The sequence below is a fragment of the Macrobrachium rosenbergii genome, chromosome 22 (assembly GCF_040412425.1).
Source record: "Macrobrachium rosenbergii isolate ZJJX-2024 chromosome 22, ASM4041242v1, whole genome shotgun sequence".
Classification (NCBI taxonomy): domain Eukaryota; kingdom Metazoa; phylum Arthropoda; class Malacostraca; order Decapoda; family Palaemonidae; genus Macrobrachium; species Macrobrachium rosenbergii.
In genome coordinates, this window is record NC_089762.1 from 29,573,391 (window position 1) to 29,601,267 (window position 27,877).

At 39.7% G+C, this 27,877-nt stretch overlaps 2 long non-coding RNA genes across 2 annotated transcripts in view; one reads left to right on the forward strand and one right to left on the reverse strand.

Moving 5' to 3' along the window:
* The window catches only part of LOC136850697 (uncharacterized), a 553,838-nt gene that overhangs the window by 440,633 nt on the left and 85,328 nt on the right, over positions 1-27,877 (reverse strand). The gene's annotated exons all lie outside the window — the stretch shown is intronic.
* LOC136850696 (uncharacterized) lies at positions 756-27,806 on the forward strand. Its single transcript, XR_010856690.1, has 2 exons — positions 756-1,210; positions 23,130-27,806. It is a non-coding gene; the product is annotated as an uncharacterized lncRNA (long non-coding RNA).

The window sequence follows — 27,877 nt, forward strand, 5'->3', positions numbered from 1 at the left end:
CAGAACTCGAACCGATGCCTGGTTTACAAGCAACGGTATTAAAGTAAGTTTGAAATTCATGTGCACATATATTCACACCCATACATATGTACACATATAAACATATATATATAACTATCCCATCTGTGCTTGAAGTAAATTTAACTTATCAAAAAATATATAAAACAAATCAGAATGATTTCCCGACATGCACTACCTCGTAATATGTATAGCAATTGCATACAAAAATAAAAAAGAAACGCAAAAATAAAAGCAAAAAAGATTTATTCTACGTATATGATGGAGTGGCGATGACATGCAACTTCTCGTATCGTGTATGTCATGTACCGAGGCAATCGCACATAGCTTGACATGCGCACTCGTTAACTTCGGCGGGAATGGGACATTATTATAACAGTGTTGCCATGCGCGCGATAATTATCGTACATGTACGATAAATCACTGTCTGGTACGCTGTACAATACCAACTAACGATGTTTGAACCTTTCATGAACTGGAAAACACCTTGGGTAAAAGATTATAGCTACTTGGTAATTACCAAACTTCTCAACTTAAGCATCTTATCACAGAGGATGCTAGATTACACGACATCCGAGATAAGGGAGTTAAGCTTGTTTTGACTCGGTAGTCCGCCAAGCATGTGAAATCAAGTACATTATAAGGACGATTATATGGTCATTAATGCATGATCTTCGACTCTATAATACTCATATTGCTTTCGTATGACAGTCACACATACATGGGTGTGGCAGATCGAAACATTGAATTTCTGCGCATTATTGTGCCAACACAAATATTTTCTCTTATATAGAAACAAAAACGTCATGAACAATGTAGAATTCTCTTGCATTTACGGCAAGACTGGTTTTCACTGCAATACTACATACCGGAAATACGAAAACATTATCAATTTTTTTACGTGGTTTCATTCTACGTATTATGCAGTAGCAACAAATTGCGCAATATCTCGTACAGGTTGACGCACCGTTCAATACCGTACACGTATCAAGTATGTAAGTTCCTGAAGCAATCGTGTGGAACTTAGCGCGCGCACTCTCTGACCGGAGGAATTCGGAAAGATAAAGCACATTACACTCAGTGCACTCACTCAGGACTGCCAGACATCGGTGAACGTCATCAACACCACCACCTTGTGTAGTTGTTCTGGGAGGACGAATTGATTGCTGGTTACTAGTCGCATATTTGACATGTAAGTAGGCCTACCTTTTTGCCCCAGAACCTGCATATCCATAGATCATGTCACAGTAATAGTGGTCGCAGTTCAACCATACATTAGTAGTAATTCCTCGCTACCGAAAATGGTGGTGGTAGAACTTAGTAGTAGCTGCGATGCGGTTTTGTTGGTCAAATGTACAACATTTCTGGTATTTCTAAGTAATAGAGACACGACGGGTATTTAGCGAGAAATGGCAGTTTCTTACAGTATTTTGGTTGCTTATTTACAATTCAACGTCATTTTTTGGCAGTCGGCTGTAAGTAACCTGTAATTGTACCCTAAAGTCCATCCAACAAGGGGTTTCCTAACGCGATCTTCACAAGACAGAGCACGGCTACGTCTGTTTCGAACGGTTCATATCCCGTCCGGCAAGTGCAGCACCTTGGAAACTGGTTTTTTTCAACACTTTTACGGCTTCTGACATTGGCGGTCCATTGTTTGTTGTCGGCCAAATGGAATGTCCCTCCGCCGTGTTTAGTACTGGCCCTGGAGCGTGATTTACCCATACGTTAACAAGTAAATGCACTTGCCAGACGGGATATGAACCGTTCGAAACAGACGTACCGGTGATCTTGTCTCGTGAAGATCGCGTATGGGAAACCCAGATTTCCATCGGGGTCCCCTTACCGTAGGGTAGAGTTCAAAGGTAAATTGTAAGTTAATTACAGCCGACCGCCAAAAATTAACGTTAGATTATTAAGAAGCATCCAAAATACTACTAGAAACTGCCATTTCTCGCTAAATCCCCACCGTGTACCTATAACTTAGTTCTACCAAATGTACAGTCAAGTTGACAAGTATTGTTCCTATACAAACTGATATTTACTCGGGCCAGTGTCGTCCAATTTATACTACGTTAAATTTCGTCTTCAAGGATGACCATTTCGAAAATTACATGAGAAATATCACACCTGGTAGTCAAATATTATCGATTAATCGAGACGAAGTAACGCTGTTCGCTGATGACAAAACAAAAATCTAATGCGGAAAATCACTTCTCCGTATGCATGACAACAACGGAATCGGCCTTGAGCCCGTCACGGAGTTATAACTCGGATAATATTATATATGTTCAAAATATACAATATCAAATGTATATGTATATATGTATGTAATATATACACATATATACATACTAATTCATACTACCTTTTTGTAATTAACCCCTGAAGTTCATCCGACAAGGTAGGGGACCCGATGGGAAAGAGGGTTATGGGTGGGGTAAACCCCCGGATAGGTGATCTGCTCCCCCTCAACCAACAAGCTAGGGGACCAGATGGGAATGCGGGGTTCTGGGTCGGGTAAACTCCCAGGGAGAGTGGGAATGCAGGGGTCTGGGTCGAGTATACCCCCAGGAAGAATGTTAGAAATCTATGTAACGGTCCCCCCCCCCTTGTTTCTGCCCTACAATCTAGGGGACCCCTAGGGAAAGTGGTTTAGTGGGTGGGGTACACAGTCGGGCAACCCCTCACATTACTACTATCCTCCCGAACAGTTATTCGGGAGCCATTGGTTTATCCCGCACTCCCTTACTGAGGAAACTCATAGGTTGGGACCTAACCCCCCCCGTCAACACTTATCTAACCAATCACGTTGCACTGTTATCCCCCTCCCTGAGAAAAACCCTCAACATCGCCACTCCAAGTTGCTAACGCACCCCCCTCCTGCGGGCTGTCCTTTTTCGGGGTTAACATACGCGTCCTGCACATGATGGCACTGGTACGTCTGTTTTGAACCGTTCATATTTCGTCCGGCAAGTGCACTAACTTGTAAAACTGTTACCCGTACGCATGAATCTAACACACCCTGCATGCAATCCTCTCAAACTATAAGCTAACACAGCAAAGAAAAAACACATATATGGTTTTGTGTTTATCCCTGTATGTTTCAACGATCTTGGTTGCGCTTATCCGCAACTGTTGCAACACAGGTCCCCCCCCCCCAACCAGTACTGAACGTGGCGCAGTGAGATTATAATTTCCCCGAACCTACTGCTAAACACGGTGAAATGCATTTACCCCGCCAGGCAAGTACTAAACTTGGCGAAAGTGTATCTGTACTGAAAAAAAAAAAAAAATTTCCCTACACATTTTTTGCACTACAACATTGTTTCTCTGATTTCCTATCATAACCAGCTTGATTTCATTTCCCCGATCCCATTACTAAACACTGCGAAATGCATTTAACCCGCCAGCCCAGCAGTAAACGCGGCAAAATGCATTTACCCCGCCAACCTAGTACTAAACTTGGTGAAAGTGTATCTGTACCCCAAAAACAAAAAACTTTCCGTACTCAAAAATATCACACGGCAGCATCGTTTCTCAGTTTCCTTATCATAACCAGTGGGATTCCATTTCCTCGAACCCACTACTAAACACTGTGAAATACATTTAACCTGCCAGCCCAGAAATAAACATGGCGAAAGCATATCTGATCCCCAAAAAGATACATTTTGCCCAGCCACATTTTTCCCAAGCACCTAGGTTTTTTTGCTTTACTGTCATAACCAGCGCGAAGCTTTTTCAATAAAACCATTCCTGTTACCGTCACGAAAGTTTCCCCTTCTCCCCCCCCCCCCAAGTTACGCACGCTAACCCTTCCCCCAACACCAAATTGCATCAAAACCCCCCACTTCCCACCCCCTCTTGACCCACCACAACCCTTAGGCTATCTGCTACCCAAACATACAGATTTTGCGTTTCTTGTTCAGTACAGTGTTTGAATCCCTTCCATCAACATCGCGTCCGTCTAAGCCCATAACCCTACACACCCTCCCAGTGACCTGTGCTAACTGCTATATTAGGTACTGCAACGTTTCTGCCTACTGCTTAGGTAACTACGAACGGTTAATCAAACTTTGTCAGGAGGAAGTACAGTTTTGTAGGCTACCTGGCTGAAGCCTAATTTAAGATTTCATTTCCTCAACCCCAACACCAGTTGTTTGTGTTGGTGTTCATATTTTTTGTCTGCAAATTGCTTTTTCCTGCCAGGTTGCTCCTTCCAGCCAGCTCTAAGTGCCTCCCCGCTCTTGTTTTTACCTTAGAAACTGGTGTTTTCTTAGTTTTTACGGCTTCAGGAAAGTTGGTAAAGTTTGTATTTTATTGGCCACATTTGTCCCTGTCCCCCATACCACTCGGTGGTTCCCCTCTCCCCCTACCCCCCGTGTTACGCTTCTAACTGCACCTGTTCCTGACGAGTTTACCGCTTGCACAATCTACCTCCCACTCCCTTCGTGCACCGCTCCCCACCTAACCCCCGGTTTTTGGGCACGTGAGGCAATTTCTCCCTCCCTGCCACATTATCTGCCCCTTTTCAGCTGCTCCCTCCCTATTGCGAATGGCTCCCTCTCGGTTTTCCATCCACCCAGCGTCCCCGTAACGTAAACATGTCGCTCCACTTCTCTGTTTTCCTCCATCCAGAACTCGGATTCCCACACCCCCCCTTCACTGTTGGATAGAGTTAAGGGGGGGGCGGGGCAACTGACACTTGGCCGCCAACAAACAAACTCACCTCCATTATCAGAAGCCGTAAAAGTGGAGAAAAAGCCAGTTTCCAAGGTTAAAACAAGCGCGGAGCTACTGGTTAGAATTACCTAAGGTGGAGAAAAAGCCATTTTCCAAGGTAAAAATAGGCGCGGAGCTGCTGTATAGAATTACCGATCCCTTAAAACCGATCCCTTTAAACTAGCATATCACTTGAAAAAGCAATCCAACTTTATCAGGTTATGAGTGGGGTAATAGCTGTTGAGCAATAAATATACTAGAGGGGAAAGGCCATCACTCCATCAAACAACTATAATTGTTTCCCTGGTCCTAATTCACTTCAAAATCATGAAGGAAAACATAACATATCTATCACTTACCTTGGCGGTCAAAAATGAAACGCTGTGCTTTTAAAACTTTTAATATAAAAATTTATTTCTAAGTTCAACACTTACAATTTGAGTTCACAATCTCGAAAAAATTAACTATTGCATGAAACCAACGTAAGATTGAAATAAATCTCAGATTGCTAAGATTTACCCAAACTTGGAAAAGAAATCTTAAGAAATGAAATCAACACAAGTATTTAACGTTGAAATAGCAACACATATTGAGTGCTACCTAAATCAATGTTAAACCACCAACACAAAATCTTTGGTAACACTGTGAAATTATAAACACAAGAACACACAAAAGAAATTATAAACACAAAAACACAAAATAAATGTAAAGACAAGAAAATGTTAAAATGCACAAAAAGTTTATCAACAATAATTTCACTAAGGCAAAAACTGTTTAAAGATCACATTCACCTTTTTAAAAGTTCATATTTAACTTTTTACCATGGTAAAAAATAAGTAAATGCCACTTTACCTAATACTAATCTCTGCACACCATCACACAACTCCTATTTCCTTGTAAAAACACTGGTTATTCATGTTACAGTAATCTCTCTTGTAGATTCTACCGAGAGACTATCAAGTATTATTAACAGTACACAAAACTTACATGCTTGGGAGAGTAACTACAATTTTACACACTTCTATATGGAGAGAGAGAGAGAGAGAGAGAGAGAAATCACCCTATTCTTACCAGCACTCTGGCTGTACTGAACTTTATTTTACATCTGACATAAGGTTAAAATTGGGTTGCCAGCTAGGTGCAGAATTTCTTTCTTTATAGAATAAACAATTTATTCTCTGGCTCAGAAAGTGACATAGGCCTGCCTTTTTTCCGAATGACTGACAGCTTCCTGTTTTAAACACTTGTCTACATACACACACACACCTCTGAACTGACCATGGCTATCAAATCTGTCATCCCTTATCACTATTAGCTGATATGAGCTCACTATTAACTGACAACATAAGTGGTCTCTACAATCTCTCTCGCATACCCATTTGCTGTCCACCTGTGTACACAAAAGCTTATTGGAAGACATACCTCATTTTATCACACAACCAACCAACCTTTTGTAAGACCTAACTCGCCCTTAAAGGCTATTATTGTTATTTCAGTCCATATATGACGATCACAAAAGGAAACTTATATGGTCCATATATGACGATCACAAAAAGCATACATACTACAAAACCGCCTTGTTATACTTCACAGCACATGAGAAATCTGAAAGAAAGCACGTCAAAAAACACAGAAAACTTATTACTTTCACATATCTTAAGACCTATCATTAGAATCCTCCCCACAGAAGAATAATTATCCCGGGTTTGAATCCAACGATTCGGAACGGGTTAAGTAATCAACAATTACACTGTTCCTTCTAAGAATGTTCTCACAGTCAATCAGGGGAGCTACGGTGGCTGAAAAACATGAGCCTCAAGGGGTTAACTTGTATCTTCCTCTGTCATTTGTTTCGATCACATAAGTTCGAACCTTAACGTCTCTATTATCCTATAAGGACCGTGAAACCTATTTGTAAGGGAAAAGTTTTCCACTGGTAAGAACACTAGAACTTGCTGTCCAACACTGAAGTATATTAGCTTAGTCTTGGCATCATACTTCCTCTTCATTATCTTTTGACTGGTTTTCAAATTTTCTAATTTCTCTTAACCTATTCCTCAAGTTCTTTACATATTCTCCTTGGACTTCCTCTTGATTTTCCTCCCAATTCTCTGCAAGAATCTTCAGTGGATCTCTCATGTCTCGACCAAAAATCATTTCATTTGGTGAACATCCCATACTTTCTTGGTAAGCATTCCTTACTTCAAATAACATTAAAGGTAAACCAGCATCCCATTCTCTTCCTGATTCATTACAGTATTTTGTTAACATACTTTTCAAGAAACTTGGAGAAAAATTCCACCAACCTCTCAGCAGTTACCTTTGCACTTATACTTCTTACAGGAATAGCCTCAGGATACCTTGTTACTGGACACGTTAATGTCAACTTATATTCATATCCTTTCTTCGTTTTCAGAAGTGGTCAACCACATCTATTATCACCATGTTAAAGGGTTCTCTTAACTTCTATGGGTTATTGGGGCCCCCACCTTTCTGAATAGTGGTTTTCCAGCTATCTGACATGTATGACACACTGCAAAATCTGCTAACATTCTTGTAAAGTACAGGCCAGAAAAAACATAACATAGTCTAAACTATCTACCTGATTCCCTTATGTCCAGTCTCGTGTGTTACTGCTACTACTTGTTTTCTCAACTGAATAACAGGTATGAGTTTGTTGCATCTCTTCTTGATCAACAACTCTTAGAAACAAATCTGCCAACGTTGTATCCTTCTTCTGCAGTTCTAGTAGCTTCTCTCTAGTCACTTGACCAACTTCAGGGGTTGAACTTTCAATATCCGCCAACTCTGCTACTCTGGTTTCACTACCATCTTCAAGAACACTTTGACTACACTGAGTCTCTTCAGTAACAACAGGATCCTATTGTTCTTAGACACTTTCTTCATTACTAGCACTAGGGAAATTTTCATTTTCCTGGAACACCTCTGCTAAGCTCAAAGATCCTTCACTTGATCCTTCTGGTACAGGCAACTGCTCAGTTACTTCGCTTCCATAAGTAGTTCTCTTCATACTCCTGGTATTTACACAACATGGAAACAGATGGGGATTTTTCTTCTTTATCTCTACCGTAGGACTAATCCTCAACGGTTTGTCAGTCACTATAGGACAAGGAACAAAGGGTATAACACCCACTTCATTACCCAGTAAAACACACACACACCTTCAACAGCTAGCGAGTCCTTTACAGCAAACTCGGACGTTGTAAAGATCCGCAACCCCAGAGTACCCATGTAAAGATTGGCTATCCTGAGAATGAACTTAACATCAGCCACCCCCCAGTACTGAACACGTCAAAGGGACATTCCATTTGGCCGACAACAAACAGATGCACTGCCAGTATCAGAATGAGCTTGTTAACATCAGCCACCCCAAATATTAGCTTGTTAAGATAAACAACCCTCAGGTACTCTGGGGTTGCTGTTCTTTACAACGTCCGCAAAATCAATATTTCCTGTCACCAAATCACAGGACAAATGCAAACAGCATATAGGATTTACTTCCTCTCCCCCTATACCCTTGAAAATAACTAACTCTCCGGTGAGATTCTTCTCCAGCTGTGGGTGAGCACCACGAACTACCACACTATGGTTACTTCCTGTATTACGTAATATCTTGACTGGTACCTGCACACTCAAGGCGGGAGTTGTCAGCATACGTTCATAAGTATATGGCTTAAAGGCCTCCACACAGTTCAGCCACTCACTGCTTAAAGTTGCATTTCCACTGATTGCTAAACAATCTGGTTGTCTAGTTTCATTGTTTCCCACACTATCCCTCGTAGTTGGCTTTACCTGGTTACCCTCTACCAACTGTCCAACTGGCTTGGTCTGCTGTTGCATCTTATAACAGTCTCGACTATAATGTCTAACAGTCTCGACTATAATGTCTTACTCTTCCACAGTTATAGCAAACAACATGAGTCGTCTGCATCTGTCTTGAAATCTGCCTTGAGAAACTGGAAGGGGATGGTTTACTGGCACAACTTCTAGAAGGGTTTCTCATGTCAATGTTCTTAAAATTCGACTGAGACCTATAACCTGTGAGGAGTTGGTCCTGGTACTTGAACATTATAATTCTTTCTGCTACTGATGATGATATAATCCTCACTCAGTGTAGCAGCTTTGTCAAGTCTCTCTCTCTCTCTCTCTCTCTCTCTCTCTCTCTCTCTCTCTCTCTCTCTCTCTCTCTCAAATAAGCTCATATGTGTTCAGGACTTCCTCTCAGAGATTCCTCTAAGACTACTAACTCCTCAAGTTCGTCCACAGACTTAACTTTAGTGGCCGCCAACCCACATCTAAAGCATCTTTTTACTTTATAAGCATAATCCAAGAAAGTCATCTTGTCATCCTTTTTCAAAGATTCGACTCTGTGAATAGGCACTTCTTCCTTTACCAATGAGAACACTCTGTAACAAGACTGACCATTTATCCTCTGGCCATCCCATACCTGTAGCCACTTTTTCAAAGTGCTGAAAAAACTCGTCTGGAGCCTTCTTCTTTAAACTTTGGAATTAACTTCTGCACTCTTACTACATCAAACGCAGGGTCTGCATTACCTTCGATATACTTATGTGGGGTTAACGGTAATGTGGATCGAGCTCTGATTAACTCCACCTCCCTTTCATGTCATGCTCTTTCTCTGTCTTCTTCTTCATACCTCCTTGCTCTTCCTCTGTCTTCTTTTTCCTTATCAGCCTGCATCTGCAACCTAAGTAACTTTTCTTTTGATTCTAGCACCTTCAGTATACACAAGTTTGTAAGTTTCTAAACGTCTAAGCTATGCCTCTGCATCACCGTTCTCATTCTCTTGCACTTGCTTATGTGTAAATTCCACCTCAGCTGCATTCAACAATTCATATGCCTCATTTAACTATCTACTTTACCAGAGTTTATCAATGTTTGAATTGCAATACATTTGATTTGTGCCTCAACCATACCACTGGTTACATTACCCCCACATGTCACTTCTAAGGCAGTCCACTGTGCCTTAGTCAGGTGAGAGTCGGATAACTCTCTGATGGATGGAGCGCTTAAAAATTCCTGAACTTCAGAGCCATTTTCTCTTAATTTACTCAACTAAATGTTGTACAATACAATTCCAAACAACTACAGTATGTGGTCACTCTATCAAAATATACCCCTAACACCACCAGTATAAATCATAAATCAGAGTGATATTCTGTTTTGTTCTCCCAGTTCGGGGCACCAAATATATTTTCACAAAGTGATCAAGTGCCTGGTTATTAAACAACTATTACATCCAAAAATTTACCTCACTTCAGCCGGATCCCTGAAACCTCATAACAATAATAATATGACTGAACACTCTAAAGGTAATAGTGATCCCTTAAAACTTGCTTATCACTTGAAAAGTCAATCTAAGTTTATCAAATTATAACTAAGGTAAGAACTATAAAGCAATAAATATACTAGAGGGGAAAGGCCATCACTAAAGCAATAAATATACTAGAGGGGAAAGGCCATCACTCCATCAAACAACTATGATTATTTCCCTGGTCCTAATTCACTTCAAAATCATGAAGAACATAACATGTCTATCACTTACCCTATGCATACACAAAACTCTATTCACTGGCGGTCAAAAATGAAACACTGTGCTTTTAAAACTTCAAATACAGAAATTTATTGCTAAGTTCAACACTTACAATTAGAGTTCACAAGCTCGAAAAAATTTACTATTACTTGAAAACAACGTAAGATTGAATTAATTCTTAGACAAGGTTAATTCACAAAACTTTAATTTATCAAGAAATTAAGTTAAGCAAAATTCAAATTGTTAAGATTTACTCCAAACTTGAAAAAGAAAACTTAAGAAATTAAATCAACACAAGTATTCAATGTTAAAGTATCAACACATATAAAGTGCTAACTAAATCAATGTTAAACCACCAACACAAAATCTTGGGTAACACTGTGAGATTATAAACACAAGAACATAAAATAAATGTAAAGAAAAAAGTTAAAAAATGCACAAAAACTTTATCAACAATAATTTCACTAAGGCAAAGTCTTATTAAGGATTACATCCACCACCTTGTAAAAAGAACACATTTAACTTTTTACCCAAATCATATTCAACTTTTAACCATGGTAAAAAATAAATAAATGCCACTTTACCTTATACCAATCTTTGCACACCACTAAAACACTTTTGCTTGGCCTGTTACAGTAATTGCTCTCTTAGATTCTACCAAGGGATCATCAAATATTATTAACAGTACACAAAACTTACATGCTTGGGAGAGCAACCGCAAATTTGCACACTTCTATATGGTGAGAGAGATACCACCTTATTCCTACCAACTCTCTGTCTGTACTGAACTTTATTTTACCAATGTCTTCCATGAGGTTAAACCTGGGTTGGCGGCTAGGTATATGAAGAAATTGGTCACCCTGGAAGAAACAGGAATAAACTAAGTATTTTCTCTACAATACAATAAACAGATTCTTTATAGAATAAACAAGTTATTCTGTGGCTCAGAAAGCGACATAGGCCTCCCACTTATCTGAATGACTGACAGCTTCCTGTTTTAAACACTCTTGTACACACACAGACAAGCCTTTGAACTGACCACGGCTATCAAACCTGTCATCCCTTCTCACCGTTAACTGATAGCATAAGTGGCCTCTACGATCTCTCTCATAGACCCGTTTCCTGTCCACCTGAACACACACACACAGCTATGTACACAAAAAAGCTTACAGGAAGATGTACCTCATTTTATCACACAACCAACCAACCTTTTGTAAGACCTGACTCTCCCATAAATACGATTACTGTTATTTCAGTCCATATATGAAGATCACAAAAAAAATATATACAAGCATTTTACAAAAGCATACATACTACAAAACCACCTCGTTATACTTCACAACACATGAGAAATACTACAAAACCACCACGTTATACTTCACAACACATGAGAAATCTAAAAGAAAACACATCAAAAACACAGAAAACATATATATATATATATATATATATATATATATATATATATATATATATATATATATATATATATATATATATATATATATATATATATATATATATATATAACTACTACATTTTGGGACCGTGGGCAAAACGGGTTTTAATTCAACTCCTTGAAAGACAGCACAAAACACCCACAATGTAAGCAGTAAATGGAATGGATAAACTGACTTAGTATCGTATTGAGTATACAGAGAATTGGAGGTTGTCGTGGTGGGGGAAAATTAATCAGTTAATTACTCTAAATTGAATTTATTTACAGATCAAGCAATCGGAAAATTAAACTGGGTATTTCTAAGTGTTAACTCGGTGCCTGTTTTTACCTTGGAAACTAATTTTTTCTACACTTTTAGGGTTGCTGATAATGGAGGTGAGTTTGTTTATTGTCGGCCAACTGCTATTTGCCCCATAACTCTACTCAACAGTAAAGGGGGACTGTGGGAATTCAGGTTTTGGGTGGGGGAGGAGGAAAACGCCAGGGAGCCATCCATCACTAGGAGGGAGCCGCTGAAAGGGAAGGAGGTCCTCACGTGCCCCAACAGGGAATGGCGCAAGTTGGGGGTGGGTGGGAGGAGGAATGTGCAAACGCAGAACATGTTGGGAACAAGATTGGGTAGCAACGAGACAGTCGAGGAGGGAGGGACGCTACACAGCCTGGTAACAGCCACAGGGACAAGGAACATGAGACCAACAAAAGTAAAACTTCTCTTCTTTACCAGCAGCCCTAAAAGTGTAGAAAAAAACAGTTTCCAAGGTGAAAACAGCCATGGAGATGTGCTTAGAGTTCCAAATTCGTAAAATAATCTGAAAAAAAAAAAAAAAACAATTCAAAACACAATTCGATACACTAAGAAAAGAAGCCCCAATAAACCTACCTTAGGGACTCCGAGCCTGCACTCACTACCGCACCGGTGCCTAAAATTCCCCCCCCCCCTTTTTTTTCTAAAGGCCGTGATTTTGACGCAGCTAAAATAACATCTTGTAATTGCCGTAACCACAAATTTCTTGCCAGTTGATGTAAGGGTTTAGCAGGTAACGGCCAAAGGTGGCGTGTTACAGGTTCATCAGAGGGGCGTGCAGCAAGGAATCAACCAGTGTACTGAAACGAAATACTTATGAAGTATTCCAGTGCAAACAGGCGGGTGCAATAGTTGGAAAGGCCTGTAAGGATCGCATATGAATACCCCCCCCACACCCCCTCCAACGAAGGGAGAAACTTCTCAAATCCTCCTGAAACCCATTTCGCCGTTTTTAGTACTGCCGCCTTGGGGTTCTAATGTATTTCGCAGTGTGTAGTATTGGCACCTGGGGTTCAAATGTATTTTGCCGTGTTCAGTACTAGCCCTTGGTCAATCAAATGTCCCTAGGTGCATTTTGCAAAATTGGAACTTGAAAAGGACGGGAAATGAACATTATCTCCCTAGCCCCCCTTTTTCTTCAGTAAGGGGCCGGCCTCTGCACCAAAATCTCCCCTATAAGATTACGCATGCATGGCAGCATTTGAAATAGCAGTAGTAGTTAATGCTTTTGTCTTTGTAACGGCTACCTTTGTTGTCTTCTTCCTGCTGTGTTTGTGTAAGGGTTTTTCATCTCTGCAATGCTCTAAACAGTAAAATTTGGCCGTCTTCTCACCCGTAACCCTGCTTTCCCTATTGTTCCTCTAAATTGTAGGGTAGTAACAAGCCGGGGAGCAAATCACCCTGTCCCGCAAGTATACCCCACCCATAACCCTGCATTCCTATCGGGTCCCCTAGCTTGTTGGATGGAGGGAGCAAATCACCTGTCCCAGTGGTATACCCCACCCATAACCCTGCTTTCCCATTGGGTCCCCTAGCTTGTTGGATGAACTTCTGTGGTCAATTACAGGTTAATTACAATCTTGCGACAAAAATTGAGGGTAAATCCATAATTAGCAACCAAATAACTGTAGAAAAAGTTAAGTTGGAAGGAAATTGCCACCGCAGAGCTACTACTTAGGTCTACCTTAAAATGAAAAGGATGATGAAGCAGCAAGCAAGCACACACAATGTGCAATAAAATTAGACAATGCGTAGCAAATTGCTGAATATAAATGGCTACGGTCCTAAAATATTTATCACTCAATTGACCGTGAAGGTTGCTACTAGTTAAAGGATTTTTGTGTCTTTTTTTGCTGCAGCACAACAGGGTGAAAAAAGGGGAAACCGTGCAATGTCCCGGACTGCCAAACAGAAGACTCTGGCGCTTCGGACGAGGACAGTTAGACGTCTAGGCTAAGGTTTTTGTTTTAAGCAGGGTCACGGACCGTCTTTGGGCTGGATAACAGGTTCTCTAAGAGAATTTCAGGTTAGCATTCAAAACTGAATGACACATGAACTATAAGTAGGCATGATGGATGAATTGATCAATTAGATTTAATTAGCCTGTGGTAACACTATGGGGGGGGTAATCTAACTCTGATCACGGAATTGATTTAATTTGAGTTTGCTAGTCATGAGGGGCAAGGCCTTTTTTTGGTTTAATTTTGGATGAAGGGGCCCCTTTTGTTACGAGAATGAAAAGTTCGAAATTCGGAAAATGGAGAGAAATTCACGAGAAGGAAAAGCAATGACTGGTGCCATTACACTTCATATCATACCTTATTGCCTATGTGCAGGGAGCTCGCTTGCAGCAAACGAATTGCAGTCTCAGAAGTTCATGACAACAGCGTACAAAGGAATGAGGCCACTCTCAAGATTCATTCGTCTGGTCCCTTGAGTGGAAAAGGAGTCCTTTGAGGTTTGTGTGGTCGTGAAGCGTCTCATAGGCTGTTTATGGCGGCAGCACATCGGTCGACCTGAAATGCAATTTCCACCAGTACAAAGGTCGAAGGGAAATAGATCTTATGGCTACGACTCTTAAAGGTAAAGGAGAGCAGCCCACTTACATCCCTTGTGTTAACGATTATCGAACCCCGAAAAAACATCCAATGCTGAGGTTTGAGGAGTGGTATTGTTTCCCCCAAATCAGGTGATCTGTAGGGGGATAGGCCTACGTAAGTTCAACCCTGTCATTGTGTCTTCTCAGCCGTCGTTAAATTTGAATTTCTATCTAACTGGAAATGAAATACATATATATATATATATATATATATTACACACACACACACACACACACACACACACACACACACACACACACACACACACACACACCCCCATTCGCCGGTTTCTCTGTGGAACATATCTAGCCATTATTCACAGAAAAGTCGCTCATTTGCGGTATTTTTCACTGAGAAATATTCACTAATTACTGTATTTTCATATAATTTTCATGAATAAATGCACTTTTTATGATAAAACTATTAAAATACTCATGTATATGCATTTTTACAGGTTTTTCTATGTTTAAACTATCAAAATGGGCAGTTTTAAGTAATTTTAGAGGGGTTTTAAGTATTCGCAGAATTTAGCTATTTGCAGGGGTTTGTGGGACGCAATCCCCCCCGCGAATACTGTTCACTGTATATATTGTGTGGATATGGATATATATGGTAGAACTAAGTAGTAGCTCCATGGCGGTGATTTCCTTCTAACTTAACTTTCTACAAGGTTTTGGTTGCTAATTTTGGATTTACCCTCAATTTTGTTGCACGATTGTAATTAACCTGTAATTAACCATGGAACTTCATTCAACAAGCTAGAGGACATGATGGGAAAGCGGCACTATGGGTCAGGTATAACCCTGGGACAGAGTGATTTGCTCCCCTGCTTGGTACTATCCTACAATTTAGGGGACCTCTAGGAAAAGTGGGTAATGGGTAGGGTAGACCACAGGGAGGTGAAAAACCGACCAAATTTTACTGTATAAGGCATTACAGAGATGAAAACCTCTTACACAAACACAGCAGGAACAAGACAACAAAGGTAGCCGTTACAAAGACATACACTTTCACTACTACTGCTATTTCAAATGCTGCTACGCATGCGTACTCTTATAGGAGAGCTTTTGGTACACAGGCCGACTCCTTACTGAGGGAAAAGGGGGCTTGGGGGATAATGTTCGTTTCCGGACCTTCTAAAGTTTAAATGTTGCGAAGTGCCCTTTAGAGACATTTGATTCCCCACGGCTAGTACTGAACACAGCAAAGTACATTTGAACCGCTGGGCTAGTACTGAACACGGCGAAACACACTTGAACCCCCAGGTGCCAGTACTAACACGGCTTGGGGGGAAGTATTGTAAAGTCTCCGCTAAACGGGTTTTCTGTGAAGAGCCTGCTGTTTTCTACGGTGCCTTTTCGCCTGACCTTAGGTCAGGATAATCAGCCCTATTTTTTCTATGTAATTGCACATTCATTGCCAATCCATATTTGTCCTTGTCTATTGTGTATGTTAGAGTATCTTTGTGTTGTCTATTGTGTATGTTACAGAGTATCTTTGTGTTTAATCTACTATTTTTATTGTCACATTACCTGTATGTACCTGTCTTATTTTTGCATAATAAATGATTGACCTCAGGTCACTTGTTTGTCTTTGTATGTTTTGTACTGACGTCCGCAAGCCGCTTTATAAGCAGGCTGCTTCCTCAAGTACTCGTAAAAAAAAAAAAAAGATTAATTACAAAGACTGTAACATCACAATAGACAAAGCAAATTGGATTGGTAATGAACATACAATTACATAGAAAAAATAGGGCTGATTATCCTGACCTAAGGTCAGGCAAAAAGGCACCGTAAAAAACGGGAGGTTCTTCACAGAAAACCCGTTTAGTGGGGACTTTACAATACTCCCCCCACAAGACGTAGGTAATGTCTGATCAAGGCAAGTCTCTGCTTGGGCGGCGGAGAAAGCCACGGCTCCTTGACTTCAGGTGGGCGGGTGCGTTCGACTCTGGTGTTTTGCGTGTGGGAGTGGTTGGTAGTTCCCTTGCCTGGGCCTGGGCCTTTCCGGGGTTGCCTGCGCGACCTCCTTGTGAGCGGGGTGGGTGGATGGGGTGACATCTCCTGCTTTACCCCCGCTAAATGGGTTTTCTGTGAAGAACCTCCCATATTCTACAGTGCCTTTTTGTCTGACCTAAGGTCAGGATAATCGGCCCTATTTTTTCTATGCAATTGTACAGTCATTACCACTCCATATTTGTCCTTGTGTATTGTGTATGTTACAGAGTATCTTTGTGTTTAATCTATTTTTTTTTTTTTTTTTTTTTTTTTTTTATGGGTACACTAGTTTATTGAGGAAGCAGCCCACTTATAAAGCGGCGTGCAGACGTCAGTACGAAGACATACAAGTGACCCGAGGTCAGTCAATCATTATGCAAAAATAAGACAGGTACATACAGATAATGTGACAATAAAAATAGTATATTAAATACAAAGATACTCTGTAACATACACAATAGACATGGACAAATATGGATTGGTAATGAATGTACAATTACATAGAAAAAATACGGCTGATTATCCTGACCTAATGTCAGGCAAAAAGGCACCGTAGAAAACGGGTTGTTCTTCACAGAAAACCCGTTTAGCGGGGACTTTACAGGCTATTCATATCAGATCCTCACAGGTTAGACCATTGTCTTTCCAACTATTGCACCCACCTGTTTGTGGTGTAACGGTTCACAAGTATTTTGTTTCAGTACACCGGCAGATTTTGCCATACGCCTTTGAACCTGTAACACACCACCCTTTGGCTGTTACCTGCGAAAATATCAACTGCTGGGAATTAACATATATTGCTTGCAAAAACTCTTACATCAACTGCCGGGTAAAGGAACATATATTGTTACGGCAATTACGAGATGCTTATTCAGCTGTGTCAAGATCACAGCCTTAAAAAAAAAAAAAAAAAAAAAAAAAAAAAAAAAAAGTGAATTTATCCCCTGGTGCGGTAGTGAGTGCAGGCTGGTCATTCAGCCAAAAGCACTCTGCTCCACCAGAAAGAGGCACAGAGTCCCTAAGGTGAGTTTATTGGGTGTTCCAAGGTTTTTTTTTTTTTTTTTATGAGTTCGGAACTCCTACAAACTGATTGGTGCCTTGGAAATTTATTTTCCCTATACTTTTAGGACTGATGGTAAAGAAAAAAGATGACTTTTTGGTGTTTGCCAGTCTGTTATTCTTCCTAATGCATTCTGTCTACCCCCCCCCCACCCCCCCCAGTTTCCTCGGTGACAGTATGTTTTGCTTCTGCGCAAAAACCCCTGCCTCCCCCCCACCGCCGCTTCTCATCTCCCCCCTCATTTTGGGGGGACGTGATCAACTCTCCTCTTGCCTTTCCCTACTTTCCTCCCCTCCCCTCAGCCGCTCCCTGCAACGAATGGCTCCCTGGCGTTTTACGCTTCCGGAGCTCGCCTCCACAATGTAAACATGTCCGCTACGTTTTGTACATGTTCACCCTCACCCAAAACCCTGAGTTCCCACGTTCCTCCATTACTGTTGGGTAGAGTTGGGTTTAAAATAACACTTGGCCGACAACAAACAAATGCATCTTCTTTATCATCAGCCCTAAAAGTATAGGAAAAACCAATTTCCAAGGTCAAAACAGGACCGGAGCCGATTCTTGGAACTACTGAATTGAGAAGTTTCCCCTGCCGGTTTGGGGGCCTGTTGCTGTTATTCATACGCGATCCTCACGGGTAGGCCACAGTCTTTCCAACTGTTGCACCCGCAAACGCACCCGTCTGTTTGCGTTGGAACGGTTCATAACCCTTCAGTTAACTATAACAGTTTCTGTTAACCCTACTTTACCTTTGTTCTTTGTAAGTAATTTAGGTTTTCTTAAAAAGGGGGTTTGGTCTTGGAAAGGCGAAGCCACCATGGCCAGGTAACACGTCCGGTTAGGTTAGGTTGGTTCAGTTACTGTAAAAACCTAAAATTTATGTTTTGAGCCGAAGGGGATGTCCGCGGAGTGAAACCCCCCCCCCCTCCCCCAGCCAAGTAATGTGGCCTACTAGGGTATTTTAGGTTAGACTGGGTTACTGTAAAAACCTAAAATTTATGTTTTAAGCAAAGGGGTTGGCCCCCCCAGCCAGGTAAGGAGGCCCGTTACTTTAGGTTTGGTTGGGTGGGTTTGGTTATTATAATAACCAGCATTTTACTCCAATAAACACCCTCGTTTAATTATCGCTCTTGTACATGTTACCGCTGGGAAAGTTACTTAATTTACATTGTGGGTTCTTATACAAACCCCTTTCCCTCCTTTTCACGATGTCATTCACCCCCAACCCCCCTTCTCTCAACCCACCAATAGCTCTGCTCCTACGTGATCCTGCATTTTAATAATTTGAATAAGTACGTGTTTCATATTAGCACACTGGCTGATTCCTTGCAGTAAAACTTAACGCTCCTTTGAACCTATAACACGCCACTCTTTTCCCGTTGCTAGGAAATTAACGTATATTATTACGGCAATTACGAAATGTTAATTCATGTGCGTCAAGATCACGGTCTTTAAAAAAAAAAAAAAAAAAAAATTAAACCCCCCCCCCCCGGTGCGGCAGTGAGTGCAGGCTGGACATTCAGCAAAAAGCATTCTGCTCCCCCAGAAACGGGGTCGGAGTCCGTAAGGTACTCTGAAGGTAAGTATCGAGTTGTGTTTTTCCAGATCATTTTATGAGTTCAGAACTCTTACGGACTGATTGGTGCCTTGGAAATTGGTTTTCCCAATACTTTTAGGGCTGTTGGTAAAGGAGATTGTTTGTGGTTTGCCAGCCTGTTATTCTTCCTAATGCGTTCCACCTACTTCCCCATCCCCCCTCCCCCGTTTCATCGGTGCCAGTAGGTTTCGCTTCTGCGCAGAACCTTCTGCCTCCCCCCACCGCCGCTTCTCACCTTTTCCCCCATGTTTTGTGGTGGGGGGGGGGCGGGCATAAGGAATTCTCTCCGTGCCTTCCCCCACATTCCTCCCCTTCTCTTAGCTGCTCTCTCCCTGCAACATAAGGCTCCCTGGTATTTTTACACTTGGGGAGTACGCTTCCACAATGTAAACATGTCCGCTTCGTTTGTGCATGTTCTCCCCCACCCAAAACCCCGAATTCCCACAGCCCCCTTTTACTGTTGGGTAGAGGTGGGGCCAAATAACACTTGGCCGATAACAAACAAATGTGTCTCCTTTATTAGCATCCCTAAAAGTATAGGAAAAACTTAAGTTCCAAGGTAAAAACAGGCGCGGAGCTAATACTTAGACATACCATATTCTTCTTCTTCTTCTTCAGATGTAACATATTCGTTTCTTCAGATGTAACATATTCGTATGGAACAAGCACACAGGGACCATTGACTCTATAAGTTACACACACACAGAGAGAGAGAGAGAGAGAGAGAGAGAGAAAGAGAGAAGCACAATTAAACATCTAATTATCGTGCAAAATACGTAGGGTGGAAGGTAGTCAAACGACCTTGATGAACTCTTCCTAAAATAAAAGTAGTCAAACGACCTTGATGAACTCTTCCTAAAAAAGCGTTCAACTGCTTTCATGTAGACCCCCTTGGCTTGCTGCAGTTCTTGTCCATAACAACAATCTCTCTCTCTCTCTCTCTCTCTCTCTCTCTCTCTCTCTCTCTCTCTCTCTCTCTCTCTCTCCACACAGGCAGATAAACTTTATCATTTAAACAAAAACAACTGAACGAAAATTCTCTACAGTCTAGTCCTTAACCTCTTGTAATTCTGAACTACAGTCTAGTCCTTAACCTCTTGTAATTCTGAACAAACTGACTAATGTGATCAAATAAGTCCTGAAGTACTGGTCAGATTAAATGTCAAGAAACAATTCTGTTAATTTCAGACAAATAATCTGCTGGTAATGTGTCCTTCAGAGTAACTCAGGTCATTTAGGGCATAGCCCCGATAATCTCTCATGATAATTCGGATATTAAAACAAGCAAGTTTAATATGGCTACCAGTTAATGTTTAATTGTAAATTCACAAACGTTTATATAAACAATTACAAATTTTAAATGAGCCTTTCTTGCGTGAAAACTGCCCTATTGTTAAGTAACCAGACCGATCTCCGGAATCCGGAAATATTCGCGCGAAACCAGGCTCACATTATCGCCAGTTCAACAAAAAAATATTTTTCTATCCATTTCCACTGGAAAAACCTAGTTGCAACATTACCCCTGTGAGAGAACATACCTTTACGGCCAGGCTAAGGGAAGAGGATGGATATGGTTGGTCAGTCCGGATAGCATAGTGCCTTGTGTTACATAGTGCTCTGCGCCATGAAATGTCGTCGTTTGCCTTGAAATGAGGTGAATTAACTAAAGAATTGTAGAATGTTGTTGATGAATACCAGAAAAATATAAAATATGAGTCAATTACTGTCAATAAGAATTTTGATGGTCAGAGAAGGCCTGACTTTCAAAAATCTCAGTAATTGAAGTAGACATTGTAATGTTCTTTTCTTTAACATTCTACCATCATTTTTGAGAGCATTCAAATGGTGAATTTTCTCATACCTACTGTACAACAATTCCAAAACTCAGAAATTACTTTTCTGAAAATATCCAAGTAAAACTATGTGGTAATCTATGAAAGTGTCTGTAATAGTAAAAGGGTTACTACAGTATATCAGGGCAAGGTTTCAAGTAATTGTTAGGCAATTATGTAACTAATTTGTTAAATTATATTAATATAATACAATAACTGTTGAATTTTTATTAATATAATACACTAACTAAATTTGGCAGTTGAAACCTCTGAACACCACTGTAAAACTCAGACTAAAAACAGCCAGAAAATCAAATGTGCAATACAAATAACTTATGTAGTTTAACATCATATTAATGGAAGTTGAGTTTAACGTTATATTAATGGAACAGGTATCTAAATGTTCTGAAGTACTGATGGCAAATGCATCTAAATTCGTTAAGTACATGATACAGGCTATGGTCTCATCTGGAAAGTTACTAATTACTAATTTTCTGATAACCACTTAACCTTTAAAGTTGGTTAACCTGCAATCTATACATTTTCCACTAATTACTAATTTTCTATTAACCACTTAAACCTTTAAAGTTAGTTAACCTGCAATCTATACATTTTCCATTAATTACTAATTTTCTATTAACCACTTAAACCTTTAAAGTTAGTTAACCTGCAGTCTATACATTTTCCACTAATTACTAATTTTCTATTAACCACTTAAACCTTTAAAGTTAGTTAACCTGCAATCTATACATTTTCCACTAATTATTAATTTTCTATTAACCACTTAAACCTTTAAAGTTAGTTAACCTGCAGTCTACACATTTTCCACTAATTACTCATTTTCTATTAACCACTTAAACCTTTAAAGTTAGTTAACCTGCACTTAAACCTTTAAAGTTAGTTAACCTGCAGTCTACACATTTTCCACTAATTACTAATTTTCTATTAACCACTTAAACCTTTAAAGTTAGTTAACCTGCAGTCTATACATTTTCCACTAATCAGTCTATACATTTTCCACTAATTACTCATTTTCTATTAACCACTTAAACCTTTAAAGTTAGTTAACCTGCAATCTATACATTTTCCACTAATTACTAATTTTCTATTAACCACCTAAACCTTTAAAGTTAGTTAACCTGCAGTCTATACATTTTCCACTAATTACTAATTTTCTATTAACCACTTAAACCTTTAAAGTTAGTTAACCTGCAATCTATACATTTTCCACTAATTACTAATTTTCTATTAACCACTTAAACCTTTAAAGTTAGTTAACCTGCAGTCTATACATTTTCCACTAATTACTAATTTTCTATTAACCACTTAAACCTTTAAAGTTAGTTAACCTGCAATCTATACATTTTCCACTAATTACTAATTTTCTATTAACCACTTAAACCTTTAAAGTTAGTTAACCTGCAGTCTATACATTTTCCACTAATTACTAATTTTCTATTAACCACTTAAACTTTTAAAGTTAGTTAACCTGCAATCTATTTTCTATTAACATTTTTCCACTAATTACAATTTTCTATTAACCACTTAAACCTTTAAAGTTAGTTAACCTGCAATCTATACATTTTCCCCAATAGTAATATCTTGAACAAAAGAATGTAGAAACACCTCTATAAATCAGCAACAGCCTGGAAATCAAATACATAACATTACATTAGCTATGCAGTGTACAGAAATGTTATGTTATTTAAAGGAGCATCTAAGTTTGCTAAAGTACATGATACAGAGTATGGTCTCCTCTTAAAAGTTACTACTGATACTCTGTTAACCTCCAAAGTGGTTTTACCTGCAGTCTATACATTTTTCCCTAAAATAATATCTTGAACAACTTGATTCCTGCAAAGCATATAACAGTAACCAGTAGGACTTGAAATGTTTGTTACGTAATCTGTCCTGCCCCGTACTTATGAAAGTAATAGATTTAATGTACCAAATCTTCATTTCCAGACCAGTGAGAGCTATGGACATTCCTAGTCAATACAAGAAACTTGAGCGTTATCTCCTCTCTGAACACCTGATGCAGCAATACAGCTTTCCTCGTCCCCACGCAACAGTTGAAGGCCAAGCAGTAATATCAAATGCAAGAGATAAGTACACTCAGATACCAAGTGAGTTGTCACGTATCTGTAGAAGATGTGAAGCTGTTTATTCTGTGGAAAAAAATGGCAAAAATCTTTCGGCAGAAGTCTGTCGCTACCATTCTTACAGTAGAAACCCAGGACGTGTATATAGATGTTGCAATGGAGGAGCCACAGCCAAGCCTTGCAGAATTGCCCCACAACATGTCCATGGATCCCTGGACTTGAAAAATTTGACCGGGTTTTTTCTAACAAAAGACAACACTTCAGTGACATCTCACGAAGCCTACGCTGTAGACACAGAAATGATATACACAGATGGGGGCTTGGAAGTTGGATGCTTGTCAGTTGTTAACAGTAAGTGTCAATTGGTTTATGAAACAATGGTTGTCCCGGATAATCCCATTGTGGATTACAACACAGAGTTTTCAGGACTCAAATCTTCAGATTTCATTGGCGTGACAACCACCATGAAAGATGTCCATGAGAAACTGCAGAGCCTTTGGGGTCCTAACACCATCCTTGTAGGTCATGGACTAGAGAGTGATTTGATTAAGCTGCGCGTGATTCATGATAAAGTTGTGGATACCCGGGTGTTATACCCACACAAGAAAGGTCTCCCATTCATGAACTCACTGAAGAATTTAAGAGAGATATATTTACCTCAAAGAACAAATGCTGCAGATTCTTATAAATGTGGTAATGATGCATTTGCAGTCATGGCACTTGCTCTACGAAAGCCGTAAATTACACATCAAGCCTGGTTGCAAAAGTAACTTTCATAAAATTAAATGCCAGTGTGTTGAATACCAAAATCATGGTAAATAAAATTAAATGTCATCATGTTGTACACCAAAACCATGGTAAAACTGCGAGTGATTTTTTTTTTCTTTTTGCACCAATTACAGTATAGGCCATTGTCCTTGTTATAGTCTTTATGCTGAGAAGATCAGTGTTTTGCACAATTTATGCTGAGAAGATCAGTGTTTTGCACAAATGTATAAGGTAGTTGCTTACTGAAATAGTGACTGAATTGGCTAGAAATTGCATAAACCATAAGTACTAAGAGAACCAAAATTTCATTGTAAAATATTTAAATCTTGTCATGGCACGTGTGTTCAATCCGTAAGAAATGCTTGTTCCCACAAGGATACAGTCAGGTCCTTTTATAAATAAGTAGTACCCTCTGCACAAGCTGGATCATTCATTGAACTTGGTAACGAGGAAATAAACTTTACCGGCCATCAGGTAGAGAAGCAACGGTCCCCTTTAGCCTCTTGCTTTCCTTTGTATTTGGATGAGATTTCTGGGAATCTCCAGTCTTGGAATTGGAAGAACTGGAGGAGAGGGGCATCATGGAAATTGCAAAATCCTCAGTCTACAGGCTTTTACAACAGCATTTTTCTACTAGAGAAAGTAACCAGGGAATGGAAACTTGTAATCGTCTAGTTTTGAGGTGTAACCAGGGAATGGAAACGTGTAGCCATCTTGTTTTGAGGTGGAAACTCCATGCTTCCTATAGGGAGCCAGGATGATTACTTGGAGAAGAACTGGAGGAGAGGGACATCATGGAAATTACAAATCTTCAGTCTCCAGGCTTTTACAACAGCGTTTTTCTAGTAGAGAAAGTAACCAGGGAATGGAATCGTGTAACCATCTAGTTTTGAGGTGTAACCAGGGAATGGAAACGTGTAACCATCTTGTTTTTAGGTGGGAACTCCATGCTTCCCATGGGGATCCAGGATGTTTACCTGAAGAAGAACTGGAGGAGAGGGGGCATCATGGAAATTGCAAATCCTCAGTCTCCCGGCTTTTACAACAGCGTTTCTCTAATAAAGTAACCAGGGAATGGAAACGTGTAACCATCTAGTTTTTAGATGTAACCAGGGAATGGAAACTTGTAACCATCTTGTTTTGAGGTGGAAACTCCATGCTTCCCATGGGGATCCAGGATGCTTACTTGAAGAACTGGAGGAGAGACACATCATGGAAATTGCAAATCCTCAGTCTCCAGGGTTTTACAACAGCATTTTTCTAGTAGAGAAAGTAACCAGGGAATGGAAACATGTAACCTTACCTTACAGTTCGTTCGGGTTGCCCCAGGTCCCTCAGTGTGAGGCACCTTTGATGTCTACCAGAGAATTGCTAACGCATCTTCCAGTCTTGGATGGTCTGGGATGCATCTTAGATATTTGTCGAACTTATTCTTAAACACATCTACGCTCGCTCCTGTTATGTTCCTCAGATGAGCTGGTAGCGCATTGAATAGACGCTGCATTATCGATGCTGGTGCGTGGTGGATTAATGTCCTGTGTGCTTTCCTTAGTTTTCCTGGTATAGTTTTTGGCACTATTAATCTACCTCTGCTTGCTCTTTTTGATATTTTTAGCTCCATGATGTTTTCGGTAATTCCTTTTATCTGTTTCCATGCTTGGATTACCATGTAGCGTTCTCTTCTCCTTTCAAGACTATATAAATTTAAGAATTGTAGGCTTTCCCACTAGTCAAGGTCCTTAACTTCTTCTATTCTGGCTGTAAATGACCTTTGTACACACACTATTTGTGCAATATCCTTTTTGTAGTATGGGTACCATATTATATTGCAATATTCAAGTCGACTACGTACGTACGTTTTATAATCCATAATCATGTGTTCAGCTTTTCTTGTTTTGAAGTGCCGGAACAACATTCCCAATTTTGCTGTGCATTTTGCCAATAGAATTGTTATTTGATCATTGCATAACATATTCCTATTCAACATCACACCAAGGTCTTTAACTGCTTCCTTGTTTGTGATTGTCTCATTATTAGGTCCTTTATATGCATATAGCATTCCTACTTTATCACCATAGTGCATTGATTCAAGTTTATCAGAGTTAAATACCATCCTATTTATCTCTGCCCATTCATATATTTTGTTTAGGTCTCTTTGTAGCTAGTTCCTATCTTCATCACAAGCAATTTCTCTATTTATTTTTGTCTCATCTGCGAAACTTCTTACTACTGAGTCCGTAACATTACTGTCTATGTCTGCAATCATAATCACAAACAGCAATGCAGCTAACACCGTACCTTGTGGTACACCGGATATTACCGTAGCTTCATCCGATTTCTCATCGTTTGCAATCACTATCTGTTTTCTGTTTTGCAAAAATTCTTTTATCCATCTTCCTACTTTGTCAACAATGTTATGTTTTCTAATTTTTTTCGCTAATATATTATGATCTACCTTGTCAAAAGCTTTTGCAAAGTCTAGGTAAACCACATCTGTATCTTTTTCATGGTGGACTAACAGTTCGGTTTGTGTACTTTTTTCCGGGTACAAACCATGTTGTCCTATATTGAACAATATTTTTCATTAAATGTTTCATTATATTTTTTTTTATTACCCTTCCATATACTTTCATAATATGAGATGTCAGACTCACAGGCCTATAATTACTTGCCTCTAGTCTTGAACCATTTTTGAAAGTAGGAGTAATATATGCTAATTTATGTTCATCATAAATCTTGCCTGTATCTATACTTTCTCTTAATAATATTGCTAGCGGTTTTGCGATTGAATGAACCACTTTCTTCAACAATATGGCAGGTATGCCATCTGGTCCTGCTGCTGATCCATTTTTAATTTCATTAATAGCCTGCACAATATCGGCTTCTGTAATATCTATATCCGATAAGTATTCAATATTTTCATCTCTTTATTTCTGTATCATTATCTTCATTGTCAATTGTATAATCTTTTGTTCTGCATTTTCTATCTTACTTTTTAGTTCCATCACTTTCCATGCATTCTTTTCTTTTGCAAGACCTTTTTTCCACTTTCTGATTTTCTGAGGTGTAACCAGGGAATGAAAACGTAACCATCTTGTTTTGAGGTCGAAACTCCGTGCTTCCTATAGGGATCCAGGATCTTTACTTTCAAATACCCATTCCACAAGATTTTTGGAATACCCATTCCACAAGATTTTTGGAAGTATTTCTCCTCTGAGACTTAGTATCAGTTCCAAGCCTTGTGCTTCAGACTGGCGACTGCTCCTCGGCTCTTAACCTAGTATTCAACCAAGTTTCAGCGACCACCCACTTCTCTATCTGCAGCCAGAGGAAAGTGAAAAGCTACATTGGATAAGTGAAGGTTATCCCCATCTCGTCCCCCGTCCCCCTTCTCCACCAGTTAACTACGTTGTTGACAAGCCCATTAACTAATCCACCATGCATGGCAGGATACTGCTAAAGGTATAAGGCTCTAGTTGTTTGTATATCTATGAAAAAAACTTATTACTTCAAGAAAATTTGGCTAAAGTACAAATAAAGTGTTGGCCTTTGTCATTTGCTGAATTGGTGTCAGGTCAGTGTACCAAATGTTATATAGTTCCACTAGTATACTTTTCCATTGGTCAAAATGCTTACGGGGTTTCCCTGGTATTCTTTAGGCTTCAAAATAGTGATATGGAGTGTTCTTTGTCTCTTAGTTAATAATTGTAAGGTAATAACTCTTAGTTAGTTAATAATTGTACTGTATGCTAATAAATATCTATGAACAATTCCCCCAGAAGTTTTTCTTCAAGAAATTCCTATGGCATAAGGTCAAAAAGAGATTGGAGAGTGATTTCAGTA